The following is a 19,001-nucleotide window of genomic DNA, read 5'->3' as shown; positions in this document are numbered from 1 at the left end:
ACCTCTCCCATGTATGTACTCACTTTAACTTTTAAAAAACCTTTACTTATTTTTTTTTTTTTTTTTGTTATTTAAAGTGTCAAAACATCATGTGGTGCGACCGTCCGGCCATAACTTCTGTTTTGAAAACGTCTTTGAAATTACTCTGAATTTATTCAAATTTATTTTCTGCCCTATTTGGCATGATTTCCAAAATGTTTTGTAATCCTTTAAAAAAATTCAAAGCATTTGTATTTATATTTCCATCATAATATACAAACAAACTTTGTCCGATGATGTCCATTTTATGAAATATCATGTGGTGCGACCATCAAGGAACTACCATTTTGGGACTTATATGTTGAAAACTATTCAAACACAGGAAGTTACATCATAAACCAATTTACCAAGGACCCATGGAAGCAGCAAGCAGGTTTGTAATTCTCTCAAATTGGAAAAAAAATAAACCTTTGTAATGGTTGGTATGTAGTTGCCACATTTGGATGTCATGTGGTATGACCTCAAAAAAAAATTAATATTAAAGTTATTTCTACAAATATATAGTTTTATTATAAATTTCATAGTGACCTTTTTTGGCAAGCTAGCTTGTTTTGTTTAGGTGGCCAATTCTGTGCCTGTAAATTATGACTGAATTTGAAAATATCATGTGGTGCGACCAAATATCATGTGGTGCGACCACTGCAGACTGTTTTCCATGATAGATATATGTCCTAGATTGGCAGTTTTATGCTTTTATATTCAATTGACGGTTTATATATAAAAAGTACTTTACTTTAGTATCATTTGGAATAGATTTTTATGCAATTTGGGATCTTTTTTATAGATTTCAGACAGTTTGTGTTTACTCTTTGTACAATATGAGAAAAATGCAAAAAAAAATTAGAGCATGTAATTTCAGTTTAGTAATAATGCATTTATTAGTAGTGTATTTATTATTGCCTATTTATTTATTTAAAACTATTTTAATCTATTTTACCAGATGCCACTGCCAAGCGAAAAAATTCTAACCCTGCAGCAAGAGCAGAGTACCTTGATAGGAGAAGAGTGAAATATTATTACAGTTTAAAATATCTGTTTTCTATGTGAATATATAGTAAACTGTCATTTATTCCTATGATCAAAGCTGAATTTTCAGCATCGTTACTCCAGTTTTCAGTGTCACATGATCCTTCAGAAATAATTCTAATATGTAACCCTAGACCACAAAACCACTCAATGGGTCAATGTCACATGGGTAAATTTTTTGAAATTGAGATTTATACATCATATGAAAGCTGAATAAATAAGCTTTCCATTGATGTATGATTTGTTAAGATAGAACAATATTTGGCCGATACAACTGAAAATCTGGAATCTGAGGGTGCTACAAAATCGAAACATTGAGAAAATCGCCTTTAAAGTTGTCCATTTATGTTTGCAATATTGCTATATTCACTCACAAAAATAAATGTTTATAAATTTATGGTAGGACATTTACAAAATATAAAACATGATCTTTATTTAATATCCTAATGATTTTTTGGAATAAAAGAAAAATCGATAATTTTGACCCATACAATGTATTGTTGGCTATTGCCACAAATTCCCTGTGCGACTTGTGACTGGTTTTGTGATCCAGGGTCACTAATGATTTGCTGCTCAAGAAACATTTCTGATTATTATCAATGTTCATATTTTTTTTGGAAACTGTGATACATTTTATATGTCAGGATTATTTGATGAATATAAAGTTCAAAAGAACAGCATTTATTTGAAATAGAATCTTTCGGAACATTATAGCCTGCGCCTGAATGTGACACTGAATGTGTCCTTGATTAATAAAGTATTAATTACTCTAAAAACTATTGACCCCAAATGTTACCTGTATACAATACTTTTATGAAATAATTTATATCTATAACATTATTATTTGTTAGAAAGAAATTCTAAGTCAAGTTAAATTAAATGGTGCACTTGTGTTTGTGAAGTGATTTTTTTTTTATAAAAGTGAGTTTATAAAATGTTTATGTTCAGGAAAATTCTGTGAAATTTGTATAAAATCTGGTTTAAATAAAAAAATTTGTATAAAATGTATTGTTCATTGATCTCTTTAAATAGATTTTTAACTATATATGGTTTTTGTGTCATTTGGAGCGACCACTTATCATGTGGTGCGACCAATAAAAGCTATCACTGTATTAAATTTAAAATAAAATATCTTATTTCTGTGGCTGAAATATGAATCACTGATTCAGTATGCTTTAGTAAATTATATTTTTAAAACATTTCTATCAGTTTTATGCGATTTACAGGAAAAATAAGTCTGTTAACTGCATTTTAGAAGGTGACTGAAATTGCAGAACAAAAATATGAGATCATTATATACAAAAACTCAAAAGAAATTCAAATACTCTGTTTTTAAACACTTTAATTACTGAGAACATGTAAAAAAAAAAAAAACATTTATGTTAAGGAAATTAATTAATTTTAAGATAAATCACGGTCGCCCCACATGACATTTTTTAAGCCTATGGACAATTCATCTAGATGAAAAAACACTAAAATCACTTAATTTAAATTTTTTATTTGAATTTATATGTACACAACATTCTTAATGATTGAACAATTGCAATATATATTGTTAATTTTCGTATTTTAAAATTGGCCTGTTGAAAATCCTTATACGTCATTGACCCTATATATATATATGATACAGTAATTATAGAAAAGAATAATCTCCCTTTTAAATAATCACATTTGTTGCTATATAGATACTGTCCCAGGTCTGCAAAATGCCAAAGGTCAGTGCCCTTGACTTTTTCTCCTCAGCTAAAGTCTATGCTGGTCTCACACTTGTCTCCTCTAAAGTTTAGAAGATATCTCAGTAACATCACACTCTGTGCTCAGACTTTTCTCCTCAGCTAGAGTCTCTGGATCTCTCACATGTGTCTCCTCTAAAGTTTAGCAGAGATCTCAGTAACATCACACGCTGTGCTCAGACCTTTCTCCTAGACTAACGAATCCAATGGTCTCAACACTTGTCTCCTCTAAAGTTTAAAATAGATCTCAATAACATCACACTATGCTCAGACTTTTCTCCTCAGCTAGAGACTCTGGACATCTCACATTTGTCTCCTCTAAAGTTTAGAAGCGATCTCAATAACATCACACACTGTGCTCAGATTTTTCTCCTCAGAGTCTCTGGTGGTCACACACTTGTCTTATCTGAAGTTTATTAGAGATCTCAGCAACATTATTGTGCTAAGATATTTCTCCTTAAGCCCCGTTCACACCGCCAGCGTCTTTGTCGCTGTATGTCACTAGTCTCTGTACTGCGAGTCGCTTGTGGGCATTTGTAGTGCTGTCGCTCTAATGTTATTGGTAGACTGCACGTCTGGCCATATCTATACAAAATACCAAAAGTATATAAGTGATATATACAACTATATCATTTTAATTTGACTAGGAATTAGGCTCAAAAGAATTAAAAGTAAAAGTATGCTGTTGGGGGAGTGTTTTTACCACAGCAGTGTTCAGTGGATTAAATAATTTACTAGATTAACGATCGATCAATTAACAAATTTAACTCACTCATAATGTCATAAATTACTAAAACATCATTCAAATTTGACAATCAATTCTCTTGTCCCTAATAGTCAACATAATGCAGGGGAAACTGTAACATGAACTGCAGCAGTGCTAAACTTGCATCATAAAATTACAACACTCATACTATAAATGTATGAATAAAAATTCACTGAGAATGTCGACAGTTTCTTTTCCATGCATCATTTTATTATATCCATGTATGTGGTTACAGTCAAATCATATAAAACAGTGAAATCGCCCTCGAACTCTTCTGTCTTGCCTGCACTCAAGACGGTGACGTGAGCTCCACTGAAAGTCTTCTTTCCTATTGGTTGTCGCTCATGAAAATCACTCCTCATTTGCATAAAGTTGAAATTTCTGAACTTTTGTTGCGTCTCGCGTCGCTTGACACGGCCACACTCTCTCGCCAACGTTCACTGTTGCTCGTGTCGGCGGAAGTCGCCAGCGCTCCATTGAAATTAATGGGATCGTGACCGTTTTGTTGCCGGTGGTGTGAACGGGGGTTTACGGTGCGTGTCCACTGGCACGGAGCGATTGGAGTGGAGCGAGCTTTTCAATTCATTCCTATGGAAGTTGAGCTTCACGCTCGCGCAGTGTATTGTGGGATTGACAGCGGACCAGAGAAAGCGTTGAGAGCATCAAAAGGTTGGGCAGTTCTCAACTTTATGCAAATATCAAGCGAAAAACGCGGTCGGCAGCCAATTGCTGTGAGGTTCGGGATGTGACGTCTGTCTTGAGAGTTTAAAAATATGCAAATTGTGCTTGAGTTTATGCTGGATTTAGTGCGTAATCATTTTGTTTACAAATTAGACGCTTTGCAGTTATATATATGTTAAATATTTCATTTTGGATGTGTTCATTGTGATTATATTGGCTGGTTTTATAAAAGTTTATACAATTGAAAGGATATCTTTGCTTGGTGCATTTGGAAACAAAGCTTGTCTATTTCTAAATGTAATCGCGTGCATCTCTAATGATTAAACTGTGTATGTATTGAAAAAAACATCTATTAAACACACTCGCAACAGACACACATCAAAGCCGAGGGGTTATAGCGTTGCCAGCGGCACTGAGCGGAGTTTTAACACTGTAGTGGACACGCACCGTTAGATAGAGACTCAGGTCGTCTCACATTTGTCTCCTCTAAATTTTAGAAGTGATCTAAACAAATTTAAGACAATAAAGAGATGTTCCATATTTATTCCACCACATTCTCAGTTTTAACTCCTTTTCTCTCAGATATTCCTCATGTCACAGTACGTTACTGAAGTCTCTGATTCTTTGTTTTGAGGTGATGAGGGCATTTTTCAGGTCTGGGGTCCGTTCTTCGTACGTCGCTAACTCAGTTAGCTGGATTTGATTGTTGGCGATTTGGCATGATCTTGGATTGTTTGGTTCTTCAACGCTCATCCTGGACTTGCTGTCATAGCAACATGTGCGCAAACTTAAACCTGCTCGGGAGCAGGCTTATTTCATGTTAACAGGATTAGATCCCGGCTTCATAAGCGGAGCTGATACGGGAAGTCCAGCGCAGCGCGATAGTGCACTTTCTGAGATAGGCTATATATTTTTCTCGTGATTCGTGAGATTGTCGTTTTTTGTCGCTTTTAGGTTTAAAAAACAGTTTTAGTTTTTTTTGTGGCATTTCCAAGCCACTTAAGAGCCAATGTTGTAAAGCAGTTTTTTTTTTTAGGCTATCATAATTTTTTCTGAAGATCATACAATCATGACCATGCCGATTACAGATATGTCACTCTTCACTAACGTGATTGGTACCATATAGATAGACTATAGGCTACCATAGACTGCCATCAAGGCCTCAATGAAGGGGATTATGTGAACAGAAAGGGGGTTCACAATGTAAATGTGCAGCCCAGTTACTATTGTGATTCTTAATATTAAAGATTAGTAATATTATATCAAATAAAAAAAGACAGTTGACTAAAATCTTCCATATCACAAAAGTGAAAGCAAAATGGCCAGGATCTGTGCATGAATTAAGAATTTCAGACATTCACATTTATGCACATTATTTGAAAATGTAAGAAAAGTTCCACAATTAAATATCAAGCTCACTGTATTACATACACTTATGCTGATCCTAACAGAACTGCATTTTTTCATAGGTGATTGACATGTTCCTGCAGACAGGTGTTTTATGACCCCATTCCCTGACCCAAACCAGTTACAATGAAGCTCTAGCCAGGACAAGGGCACACAATGAAATGAACTTCAGCTAACTAAAGGGAAGATGTCAGTGTCTGAAAAGTCTGAGGGTTGCACACCTGACAGGGCCTGTGACATTGTTGCATGTGCCATATTACACAACATTGCCAAAAAAAATAAATAAAACAATTTTCATTAAATGTTTAATCAAAGGATGCTTCGTTCCTTGAGTTTTATTTCAGTTGTTCTTTGTAAAGAAAAGCCAGTGGTCAAGTGCCTGCAACAAGAGATATTAGACACATGCCTCATGCAACAAATAAAAAGGAAAAGTTGGCTATACACTGCCCACCTGTAGGCCTATGTCTCTCTGTCTGTGCAGACTCTTCTGTAGGCCTTTCTGTAGATGTGGAATCCTGCAACTTATATTGCAGCCATAAAGCATACAAGTATAAATTAAGGCCTTGTCCACACGGACACGGGTATTTTTATAACCGTGACTTTTTTTACGCGGTTCGGCCGTTCGTCCACACGGAAACGCAGTATCAGGTCACTGAAACCGAACATTTTTGAAAACCCCTGCCAGGGTGAGGATTTTCAGAAACGCCGGTTGCAGTGTTGTCGTGTAGACAGTAAAACCGGGGTTTTTGCTTCTGATTCAGGCTTCTGATTGGCCAACGTGGCTTTACGATTAGGGTTATATCGCCGCCTGTTGGTGTGGCATGCTCTTGACAGCGCGTGATAGCGTGTTTTTGCGTTTTCATGTAGGCGGAGATTTCTTTTAAACCGAGCATGTGTGGATGGGATTTTTTTTTTTAAACGCAGGAGGAAAAACTCCGGTTATAAAAATACCCGTGTCCGTGTGGACTAGGCCTAAGTAAAGTTATTTATGCACTTGCAGGTAGGCTAGTTCCTCCATATGACAGTTATCTGAGAGGGTTTATTCACTGTCCAGTGCAATGGAAACAAATGGATATTACAAAGTCTTATACTTTCTTTCCTTTGGAAAGTTAGAAAATGTCCACTTACTGCACATATTTCAGCCACCACTTTCTTGGGAACAGATACAAGTGTTGGTGTATTATGTAAAAAGTGCACAAAAGAGGAAAACACAATGTCATTACAATGAACTACACTGGGGAAAAATGTGATCAATAACTCATGGCAAAATATTTTTACATTAACATAAGTTTATCAGTTTTCACTTTCACAAGTCAAAGCAATTCATCATTACTCAAGATTTAACAGTTGAAATGACTATACAGCCTTAATTTAATGCAGCAAAAATGATTTTACAGTGTAGGCTACTAAGATCTTTTCTTTTTTTTTCTCAGCCTTTTTCTTGGTTGCTTTTATAAACAGACAACCATTTATTTAACAGTGCCTTTTATAAAAGAGACTATAATATAACTAAAAATTACCATTATGTAGAATATTTTTGTACTTCACTTTTATTTGTTCCCATGTTCTAGTGTGGTGACTCTGACATTACAATGCACAAAGTAATTATGCAATTATTAAAATACAAAAATATAGGCTATTAAGTGATAAAAACATCTAACATGGCCACTTCTAACGGATTTAAATTGTCTGCTACTTTTTGCCAGGCCTCTCTCCTGGCTTTTGCAGACTTTGAGGTGTTCCCTGGCGTTTTGATTAAACATTAAAATTCCGAATAAACTTCGACTATTAGTTCTTGCTCTGCTGAGGAGAAAACTGTGCGCGCTCTTTGGCCACGCTGAGCAGCCAATAGCAGCGTTGCTGATCAATGTTTCTACTATCGATACATATCCCCTTTTAACCAGCGCATGAACGCGCAGTTATCTCAGATAACTCAATCCAGCGATACTAATCATATCCGGCAAGTGTGTTCGAAGAACCGAGTTAGCCAGATCATGATTCGCACGATGATATCATCTTGGATGTGTCATTTGATCTCGGATGTAATAATCAACGTACGAAGAACGGGCCCCTGCTCTCCTTCATGTGGACACTTTGCATATCAATTACTCGTGTGCGCGTGGGTGTGGTCACATTAGAGGTAATGATGACGTGTTTGAGAAACTGTACATGTCGTTGCTTTCATACGGATTACTTAAATAGAGAGCTTTGAAAAGACATACGTCTCACGTCTGTGTGACAAACATTTGCTGAGTTACAGGTCATTTTCTGTCTCGTTTCTATATAAGCCCTGTGTATTCACTCATTCATTGCAAAGTCTTGTATGTGTTACTCTGCATTTCTGAACCTTATTTCTAGTTTTCTGTGTCAAGGTTTTGACCTCCCTGGATTTCCCTATTTGTCGGTGTCTTGGACTCTGTTATTATCTGGATTGTGCACAGTAAAAAACGTTGGGTTATTTGTGTAACTCAACCGTTGGGTTACACATATTGGGTCAATATGTTGGGTTATTTTCCAAAAATATTGGGTCATTTTTAAAATCGTTGGGTAATTTCTAGAAATAACCCGACTGTTGGGTTAAATAGCCTACGGTTTCTGCAGCGACGGTTCAAATTTTAACGGTCCAGTGACAGACAGTCAACGCAGGAGCTGCTGCTGCATCCTGATTATGAAAGGTAAGTCATATCGTTTTTATGTATATATAACATTAAGTATTGTGTACTGAGACGTTGAATATAATTATTCTAAATATGAATTTTATATTTTTTAAAAACGAAGTTCTCTTTAGACCGTTTTAATGATCTCCGGGAAGTGAGATCGATTGGAAATTAATCCTAGCTATCGCCGTTAGGTCGCTAGCAGTAATAAAGTAATTAATTATAACATTATACTAGCGAAACCGTTTACTACCAGTTACCTACTACAATAAACTAAGTAGGCCTTAGTCTGAAATCACTAGCATTACGCCTGTTTTACGGATAGCAATTGTTTATTCGTGATAGCAAATGTCTTAAAGGGACTTTAAGCTGTCACAGCTGAAGCAGTGCTCCAGACTGGTAACGTACTTTTTTTGTACAGGTGCGACTACAATTGTCACTAAATGCGGAACGAAAGAGCTCTACTCATATGAACCGTAGTGCACGGACCATTTATCAGCTCGGCCCAGCGGCGCGAGCTCAGACATCGGTCACACGACACCACAACAGCGCTGTGAGGTGCAGTGAGAAGCATTTGAATTCGCTGAAATCTCCCGAGATGAAAGAAAGATGAAAAAGTGCAGATATTCCCAACAACATTGAAATGGGAAACATTGTGCAACAAATAAACGATTAGTTCATGATTAGTTAAAGAAAGCTGATGTTTTCCAATACACAGATTACCTTGATTTACTGTAGTAACAAGTTTTTAAGGACTAAGTTAGTTTACTTTTCTGAAAATATTTATTTTTTTCTGCTTCATTCCAACACAGAAAGGAGTAAATGAAAGTATTATGCTGCTGGATGACAATGGTTCTCAACTCTGGTCCTGGACAGTGTACAGTAGGCCTACACATTTTGGATGTCTTCCTTATCTGGCACCGGTCTTGGAGTCCCTCTACTAACAAGTTGGTAAGTTGAATAATGATTAGAGATACGAAATGTGCAGTGCTGGGGCTACTACAGATCCAGGTACAGATAATTACTTATGTTTTTTTTTTTTTTTTTTTTTTTTTTAGCTGTCTTCCGTAATTTCAATACAGTATTTTTTTATTTCAATATAGTCTGAGCTGTTTGATGACTGACAATGATTGAGTGGCAAAAGAAAGCAAGAAGTCCTCACAGCCAAGTCGAGGAGTTCGTGAGACACACACCACCTCAACAAACTGCAAGAACTGCTGAAGAAATCATTAGAGAATATCCCAGACTTCACAGTTTTCTTGGAATGGTGAGTTTAATATGTATGCACGTGACGTAGTAGTGGGAAGTTCGGATCATTTTACTAACTTGGATCTTTGCATCTCATTCATAAAAATTAATAAATATTTTTTCAAGTCATTTCGTTAATTTCAGCAGAATGTATTTAAATGTTACATGTCAATAGCCAAATTCCCCAAACACATCAAATGTTGATCACATTTAGAATAAGAAAAAAAATGCAATGCAAGGAAGAGGCCAAATTATGAGAAACAGAAACGATTAATTTATTTATCTGGGTCTTCAGGCTATGCAGTCTGTTAGTTTACCCAATCTAAGCCGTTCGTTCATCCCGTGACATCCTCATAAACTGAGCTTTGCAGTCTGTAATACCGGATAGAGAATTGATTAGTTCACGTTTCGAGTCTATCGACTTCGGGTTCGAGTCATTTCTTTCAACACGTGACTACATAAGCTGAGCTATGCAATCGGTACCGGATACAGAATTGATTAGTTTATCTCTCGGGTTCGAGTCGTTTAGTTTTATGTCACGGAACTGTTGTTATTAGACTATATATATATATATATATAATGTATATCTTTATCAAAGTGGTTTGCCCCATCATAGATAAAGTTTAAAGCATTACCAACTCTTTAGTACCTCATCCATATGGAAAAGATCCATCATAACAGAAATTCTTAAATTATAAATTTAAAGAAATTAAAAAGCTATAATTTGAGACCAAAAATGTAGCATGTTACTGTTAAAAAAATAGTAACTCATTTATGTGTCCAGCGCTGTCATGTGACAAAAGAATGAAAGACTCAGAGAGAAGAATCAGACCCGAAGACTCGAGAGTTGAACTAATCATTTCTCTTTCCGGTACTGACAGCATAGCCTCTATGGGACTGACAGGAAGAACAAAAGACTCGGACTCGAACCCGAAGACTCAAGAGATGAACTAATAATTTCTGTTTCCAGTACAGACTCAGTAGTCCCGAGTCATATTAAAGATTCGTTCAAAATAAACGAATCATTCATGACCGACCCATCACTACAGTACAGAGAAGCAAATGGAGCGCATATTTGGATGTTTTTAAATAAACATTGACAAAAAACTATAAAAGTTTTAGGGCTGGACGATATAATATATATAACATTGATAGAAGTGATCACCCGGACTTATATAGTCGTTATATAAAGCGTTCACAGGCAAATTAGTTTTTTTTTTTTTGTTTTTTTTTTGGTGTCTAAATCAGGCTCATATAAATATCAGGAAACAGGATTCCTGGCTGCATGTCAATATCCACAGATCACTGGATCTTTGTTAAGTTGTAAGGAACACTATATCGAGTCCAACCTTTAGTTTAAACTGATAATCGTTTGTTTTACTCACGTTTTCGCAGTTTCCCCTATTAAATCCAGTCACGCAACAGCTCTTCGGTGGGAAAGTGACGTCAGTGCATACCCTCTACTGTATATGGAAGGGGTGTCTTATTTTGGAAAATTGCTTTGGCTGTGTCTAAGTGCATATGAAATTAGGTTCACACATGTGTGGTATAGTTGAAAACTGTTTTTTTCTTGTCTTTCAAAGATGATCCTGGAGAAATGGCCTGACATCCTTCCATCATCGCCATACCTCACAAATGGAAAAATGGTGTGTCCAACATATGCTGAAATGAAGCGCAGCTTAAATGACATTTGGCCTGTAAGTAAAAGCAACACTATCAAGTCAATTTTGATAAATTACACTGCTCTTCAGCTCATGTTCATCCAAAAAAAGAAAATTCTGTCATGATTAACTCACCCTCATGTCGTTCCAAACCTGTAAGACTTTCGCTCATCTTCAGAACACAAAAGAAGATCTTTTAGATGAAATCTGAGAGATTTCTGTCCCTCCATTGACAGTATACACAACTACCACTTTCAAGCCCCAGAAAGGTAGTAAAGACTTCATTAAAGTAATCCATGTTTAACCTCAATTTTATGAACTGACGCGAGTGCTTTGTGCAAAAATACATAATTGTTGCTTTCACGCTCTTGTCGTCTGCTCGCGCATTAACACAACATGTTAATGTCGAGGTGCTCTCGTGAACATGCGTTTGAGTTTAATATGTTGTAAATAAAGTGATAAATTATGGTTAAGGGATAGAATATACTCATGTCACTTCATAAAATTGAGGTTGAACCACTGGAGTAACATGTATTACCTTTATGATGTGTTTGCTACCTTTCTGGGGATTAAAAGTGATAGTTGTGTAGCTGTCAATGGAGGGACAGAATACTGTAAGACTCATCAAAAAGATCTTTATTTGTGTTCCGAAGATGAACGAAAGTCTTACAGGTTTGGAAAGACATGAGGGCGAGTAATTATTGACCGATTTTACATTTTTGGGTGAACTAACCATTTAACAGCAGGTGTAATGACTAATTAGAGTGACCATAATTTAATTCAATACAGCTCTGCTTTGATATAACTTTTTCATAATTTAACACTGTTGATGTTGTCACAGTGCATGCACAACTGAACATTATTTATTCTTTTAAGGTTGGAGACAAGTGAGAAACAGTGAGACAAGCCCGGATCCACATGACTTGATGTGTTTCAAAAATGTTTTACATCTATGACATAAACTATTTCAAGACCTCTGCACCCATTTTGGGAGTTTTTGTAGCATGCAAATTTTAATATATCTGGAGGAGGTCCTGCCTCATTAAGAACTTTGATCATCATCATCATTAGGTCCAGTAGTCAACATATGTATTTGTAGTTTTATTACTCAAGGTATGTTTACACTAACACATCAATGCATTCAGTGTACAGTGAAGACCTTTTAATAAAGTTGTGATTAGGATTTATTGTTATTAATTTGTGTATTCTGTCCATATTTGTATAGGTTATTGAATTAAATGTATAGGTTATTAATGTGTAGTTCTAAATTTAGTGTTCATTTTAAATTTTTGTGTGCTTTATGCTGTACAATTGTATGTATGCTATGTGCATTTTTGTGTAGGTTTTGAATGTGTACTGTTTGTACATATTTGCATAGGTTTTGAATTTATTATGTGTGTTGTATACACTTGTGCATTTTGAATTTATGTACACAATTATGTATATTTACATTAAATGCTAGACTCCCCAATATATAGTTTGTAATTGAAAAATATATTTGTTGAAACATATGTATTGTTTATACAAATAAACAATCTGTATTTGAAAACAATTTGTATTTTATTTATTAAAATAAGGTCATAAATAAAAATAAATATTTAACTCAACTGTTGGGTTATTTTAACCCAACTGTATTTTAACCCAATGCATTGGGTTAAAATAACCCACAGTTGGGAAGGTGCTATACCAATCCACAGTTGGGTTATTCGTTGGGTTATTTTTAACCCAACATTTTTAAGTGAGTGGTTTTGACCCTATGCCTGTTATATGGATTACGATTGTGGATTACTCTCAATAAAGCTACGTTTGGATCTCCAAACCAAGTCTCGGAGCAGTTTTGTAACAATTAACTAGTTGCTTATTAGCATGCATATTACTAGGATATTGGCTGTTTATTAGTATTTATAAAGCACATATTAAAAAAAGTCTTATTCTGCATACCTACCTAAACTAAACTAAAATACCTTACTAACTATTAAAAAGCAGCAATTCAGAGTTTACTGAGGCAAAATTCATAGTTAATAGTGAGAATTGGACCCTATAATCTAAAGTGTGACCAAACTTGTTTTTTTACATGCCACTGGGCTAAAATAAATATAATAAAAATAAGTAAAAACAAAAATCTTTAGACATTTGGAGGGGTACTGTTTCACAAAGGCTTATTTTAATATAACATTTGTTCAGTAAATGTACTTCATTTAGCTGTATAAATAGCTTTTCATGATTGTAAATCCACTCTGATATCTTAGGATCATGCATGTTTCTGCTACAATCTGTTTGACATGAAAAATATCAGAATAAAGCTCCCCTGAAAACCTGCCAAGTTTTAGCAAGGTTGTCCAGTTTAAGGAATTCAACAATATTATTGATCTGCCTACACTGACACCATGATATGAGAACTGAATTGAACTGGGCGATGACAATTTTACTTTTCAATCAATCTGTAGCAACATTATGCATTCTCAGTGCGTAAGAAGCAAAATGATGAGGTGAGTACATATTTGTTAGATTCAACGGTAAATCGGTAATATGATTTCCTTGTGGCACAGAAGTTATCAGAATGTGCCTTAGTGAAGGGCTCAACAGTAGAAATGGTTGCCAATCCCATGAGAAGGTTTAGCTAAATAAATGAATAAACTATATGGTTATGACTTAACCAACACACGCTGGCAATTTAAGAGCCTTTGCATACTACCAACTGTTATAACAAAATTAAGGATACATTTTTTCCCCCACATGTTTTTCAAAGAGCATGACAAAGAGATGAAAGGTGACTTATGAGATGAAAGGAGATGAAAGGTGAGGAAGCCATCACACAGAACTGGGACCTTTGAACGGTTCAATAGATATTATTGTTCCAATTTGCAAACTACTTTGCAACAACTATAACAGCTCTAGCAATTTAAATTAGTTCCACTTGTGTGCAAATGAGTTGAGTACAATTATAGCAAGCAATTTCACAGAAGTTACTTCACTCTAAACACTATAAAATGCCTGTCTTATCTATTTATGGACCTAAACCCGGGGAGGGGGGGTGAGAGGGTCTGATTATAATTTAACCAACAGTAATTCTAGATTGCGTCCACCAACAAGTAAATAGGAAATAAGCGAATCAGAACACTGCGCGCCAAACCAGCAGTATGTGCGCAAGCGTGAACCACTAGTGTTTCTGTCTCACTCTGGATCTGCCACTGCATCACATTTCTCTCTGCGTGGCGTGGAGTGTCCGTTTTTATGTCGGCTCTCATGTTAACTGGTTAGAGCTTGTGTTAGAGCACAATGCCTGCGTGACACACACACTTCTCGATATATTGCCCCTGTCAATAAGCCTACAGAACGAAATATTCTGTAGCCTATTTTGCCGTCAATACTGCCGACGTTGTCTTTGCTGTATCAGGCTATATATATTATGTTTAACATCCAAATGGTCTGTCGGCGCACAGAGCCACGCAGTCGCAGACAGCACGCGAAGTTCGTGAACACCGAATTCCCTTTTCTTTCTTATCTATTTGTGTTTAGATAAGACCGACACAACAGACATGTGCACGAAAAAATAAGCCAGTGTCCGTCTCACTCTCAACGAGTTTCCCCGTAAACGCAGTCAAAATAAAACGGATGCGTGTCATTACCGGTATTAGATACGTGCATTCGTCTTAAAGGGACAGCACCCAATATACCTGCAGCTGTTTGTGTCACCACAGTTAATCAAACAACAAAAGAGAAAGAGAAAAATCACGTTTTGTCAAAAGATAAACTGTATTAATACTTAATACAGTTAATTTACCTGAAAAACATAAAGCACTGCTTTATTTCTCGTGTATTTGTGTTTTATTGTATTTATATTTGTATTTTGTTTATTAGTTTCTATGCAGATGCACTAGGCCTACCCTACACAATTACCCCAATCATCCTAGAATTATTAATTCTTTACAAAAAGAGCTATTCAAATCATCAGGTGAAATTGTTTTCAGGAAGTAGCAGTAAAGCAAGAAGAAGAAGTGCAAGATAGTTTTTCTAAATTTCATTTGACTCTGTGCCTATAGGGGTGGGTTGGGGATGGTGGCAATGTAGTATCTGGATATTTGCCGCGGGACGAGGGCTTCGATTACCTCTCTCTTTTTTGACCATACATATGTTTGCACCCCTGGCTAGGAGATGTTCCCACTGCTGGTTGCAATTACCCATGTCCCTGTACCCCCAAGCTATTGACAAATGATCCATACTCATATGTTGATGGATAAATATAATATCTAAGGTCAAGCAAATAAGGTGCACATATACAATTTAAAAAACGAAAGGGTATTTTTGTTGTGGATGTCCCAATTGATGTATTTTTGCTGCATTTGTAAGTTAATAAAAATCAAACTGGTTGTGTAATATAGGTACATAATATTGATATACAGATCTAGCCCTGAATCTGATCAAATCGTAATCGTATCATGGCATGTTTTGAGGTATCGGCAAATTTAATATAGCTAGCTCTCACACACTGAAATGTGCCACTGAAAAGGGACACATTTCAGAGAAAAAAGATAGTGTGTTCAGAATTAACTAATCATTAAGCTCATGTGAAATAACACAAACCTGTCTTAACCTGGACTCACACTGACGAATCCAAATAAATCTCTGCGGTTTAGATTTTTTTGACAATGTCTTGGTTGAATTCTTGGCATTATGCAGCAGGAAAATCATTTATAAAATCATATATATATATATATATATATATATATATATATATATACATATACAAAATCTTTTGTATATAACTATATATCATAGTGCATTATGGTTATAAAAAAAAGTAAATAAGGATAAATACATAAGCTGCTTTGAGAGAAATGTATAAAACTTTAGTGAGATTGATGCTTCAATAAAGCAAAAACACCTGCCAATGGGATTACAATAGAGAATAATATATTATTGTTATTAATAATAGAGAATATTTTTTTCTGGGCTGGCATATCTTAGTCCAGATTAAACTGCAAAAATGTATACATGTAAAATTAAATATTTGTCGGTTAAAATTGTATATTTAAGTATTTGGTGTTGTTTGATAGCCATTCAGATTTTTATATTCGCTGTGGTGTCTGTTTAAAAACATGTAAGTGTGACTTTGTTTTTTCTTTTTTCAGCCTGTCTGCTGCTTTTGTTCTGATCAATGCGAAAATCAAACAATTTTTTTTTTAAATATGCAGTGTAGTCAAATGTAACTGGTCAATGGAAAATAATCTAATGTGCATTCTACAAAAGAAAAGTGCATTTCTAAGATTCACATATTTTGAAGTGCTTTTAATGAATGTCCACTGAAGGCAAGTGTAGACAAACCCAAGTGCAGCTTTATTTTAAGTAGGGATGGTTAAGTGGAGATAGTTAAACAGATGCAAGAATAGTAAGACCAATCACCAGTTATCAAATTATCAGGTAAGAAAAAAAGTGAGAGAAACATAAACAAACTTACATCATAACAACAGTTATATTAAACGTCTAGCGAAATAGAACATCATAAGATGCTTAAAAGAGCTAAAAGCCAGAGTTCCAGAGTTATATAAAAAATATAGTAAACCAAAAAACGCAAAAGTATAAATTCAGCCACATTTAGAAGTCAAGACCAATATGAATGAGTGCTTAATACCCTAAAAAGAGTAAAAACCTGTTTGGCCCGCTGGTTGAGGTTTGATAGTTAAATAGATCAATTTAACCTGACTGCACTTTATATTACCAGTTTCATTTTTTTTAAATAAATCAATTCAATTTAAAGATTGAAATCAAACTTCCTTGCACCATTATCATGTCATGTGCCCTTTTAAATGAAACAAAAAGCCATATTTGAGGTCCAGCAGTAGATTTCGGCATTGATTTGCTTCATCAACTGTGATGGCACTGCAGCCATCAGCCTTTTCGCTCCAGCCCACTTCACACTTAACATGAGATGCCATAAGCTTCATGGATCAAGCTTCATGGATCATTGCCTGCCTGTGGTGACTGCATACAAAATTGTATGGATATTTCATATTTCATTGTTTTCCAAAATTATTATTTATTTACTTACTTTTGTATACTGTGTATGTTTATTGTCTATATATTGTTGTCATGTTGGTAATGTTAAATGTTGAATTATTTCCAGGATCTGTGTATATGTTTATTGTCTATATATTGTGTCATGTTGGTGATGTTAAATGTTGAATTATTTCCAGAACCTGTAGAGAAACATCATTTCAGTCTCCCATGTCTGGGTTTAACTTGAAACTTGAAAAAAAAAAAAAAAAAAAAAACACTTTACAAAAATAATACCCCAACTGTGATTCATCAGACATGAAAAAAGTGGTTTGATACTTGTGGTGTTGCCATCCTGTGAAATTCAACTGAAATGGGAAGCTATCAAAAAATCACCATTCCATTGTAAAATGAAAAATACAAGCTTTCACAAAATGACAAGGAGCCCTCAGTTACATCAATCCATTCACAAAAATAACTCTGTATTCTGGCCTTTCATTGGATGTGAGACCAGCTTCAAAGACTGCCCAGGCATTTGCACATTCATACAGTTGCTATGATACCAAACAAATAAACCCAGCAATGCGTGACAGTGAGCCATCCGGAGGCCTTTTGTCCAACATTCAGACATCTAATGAGTTAGCAGTTGATTAACTCTTACGATTAAAAAGCTGAAGAGGTTGGAGAGGGCACTGGGGAGAAATGAAAAGACACAGAGAGTGATAGATACTGTATTGATACGTCCTGTTGGATTTTTTTTCCTCATAACAGCAAAAACACCTTAAAATGACAGTGGCTCAACATCCTTCTGTATAGCATCCATAACACTAGATTTTATCTCTTTCATTTTAAAAACAAAAATAGATGGTAAAGTTGAAAACTATAAACATATCAAACCGATTTAGCTCTGAGACTTTTTGTTCCAAGATGCACCCATTTTCAAAAAATCAAATTAATTAAACTCAATTGCAGATTACAAAAGATTAAGTTTTTATTAGTGTTGTTATGATACTGGAATTTCCAACTTCGATACGATCCCTTGAGAAATATCAATATTCGATACAGTTTCCGATACAATGGGGAAAACTGCCATATATACCACCATACAGATAATTTATCTCATAATTTTTTGATCAATTGGGTAATTTTGTTTTTATCTTACACACAGAACAGAGAGGCTTTATTTGAATCATTGAACTACATGCTCATTCTCCGTTCCTCTTCATTGGGTCTCCTCCATACACCTTCTGCTCGCCTAACCACCATGGGCCATAGGGCCTTTAGCCGTGCTTCTCCTCGTCTTTGGAATTCTCTCCCAGTCAACATCTGTAATTCAGACTCGTTAGCTCAATTTAAAGTCAAACTTAAAACTCATCTATTCAGAAATGCTTGTCTTCCATGATTACTTTGTGCAGTCAAATTTAGTACTTTTTTATTGCTATTTTTTATTGCCATTTTTATTTACTGTTATTTTCTGTTTTAATATTGTTATTGCTGCTACTTGTTGTATGGTGACCTTGAGTGGTTTGAAAGGCGCCTTAAATAAAATGCATTGTTATTATTATTACATTTACAAAAAATGGCAAGTAAACAGTCAGTAATAAAATTAAAATAAATAAACACATTGCAAATGATAGCACTAATAAATGTAATAGAATAAAGAGACAAATTCAATAAACATGGCTTAACACTGGATAGTTTTCGTTGTAAAAATTAAATACAGATTAATGCTTACAATTAAAGTTACAAAAGTTATTCAGTCAAGATCAGCGAGCAATTTTCTTTTTGT

At 35.1% G+C, this 19,001-nt stretch overlaps 1 protein-coding gene and 1 long non-coding RNA gene across 2 annotated transcripts in view; one reads left to right on the top strand and one right to left on the bottom strand.

The window, feature by feature from the left end:
• Positions 1-19,001, bottom strand: part of col25a1 (collagen type XXV alpha 1 chain) — a 1,104,568-nt gene that overhangs the window by 991,437 nt on the left and 94,130 nt on the right. The gene's annotated exons all lie outside the window — the stretch shown is intronic.
• LOC307155589 lies at positions 7,102-12,763 on the top strand. Its single transcript, XR_013820528.1, has 4 exons — positions 7,102-9,260; positions 9,413-9,576; positions 11,141-11,254; positions 12,095-12,763. It is a non-coding gene; the product is annotated as an uncharacterized lncRNA (long non-coding RNA).

The sequence above is a fragment of the Squalius cephalus genome, assembly GCF_949319135.1.
Source record: "Squalius cephalus genome assembly, chromosome: 3".
NCBI lineage: Eukaryota > Metazoa > Chordata > Actinopteri > Cypriniformes > Leuciscidae > Squalius > Squalius cephalus.
This window is presented reverse-complemented; position numbering and strand designations above follow the sequence as displayed.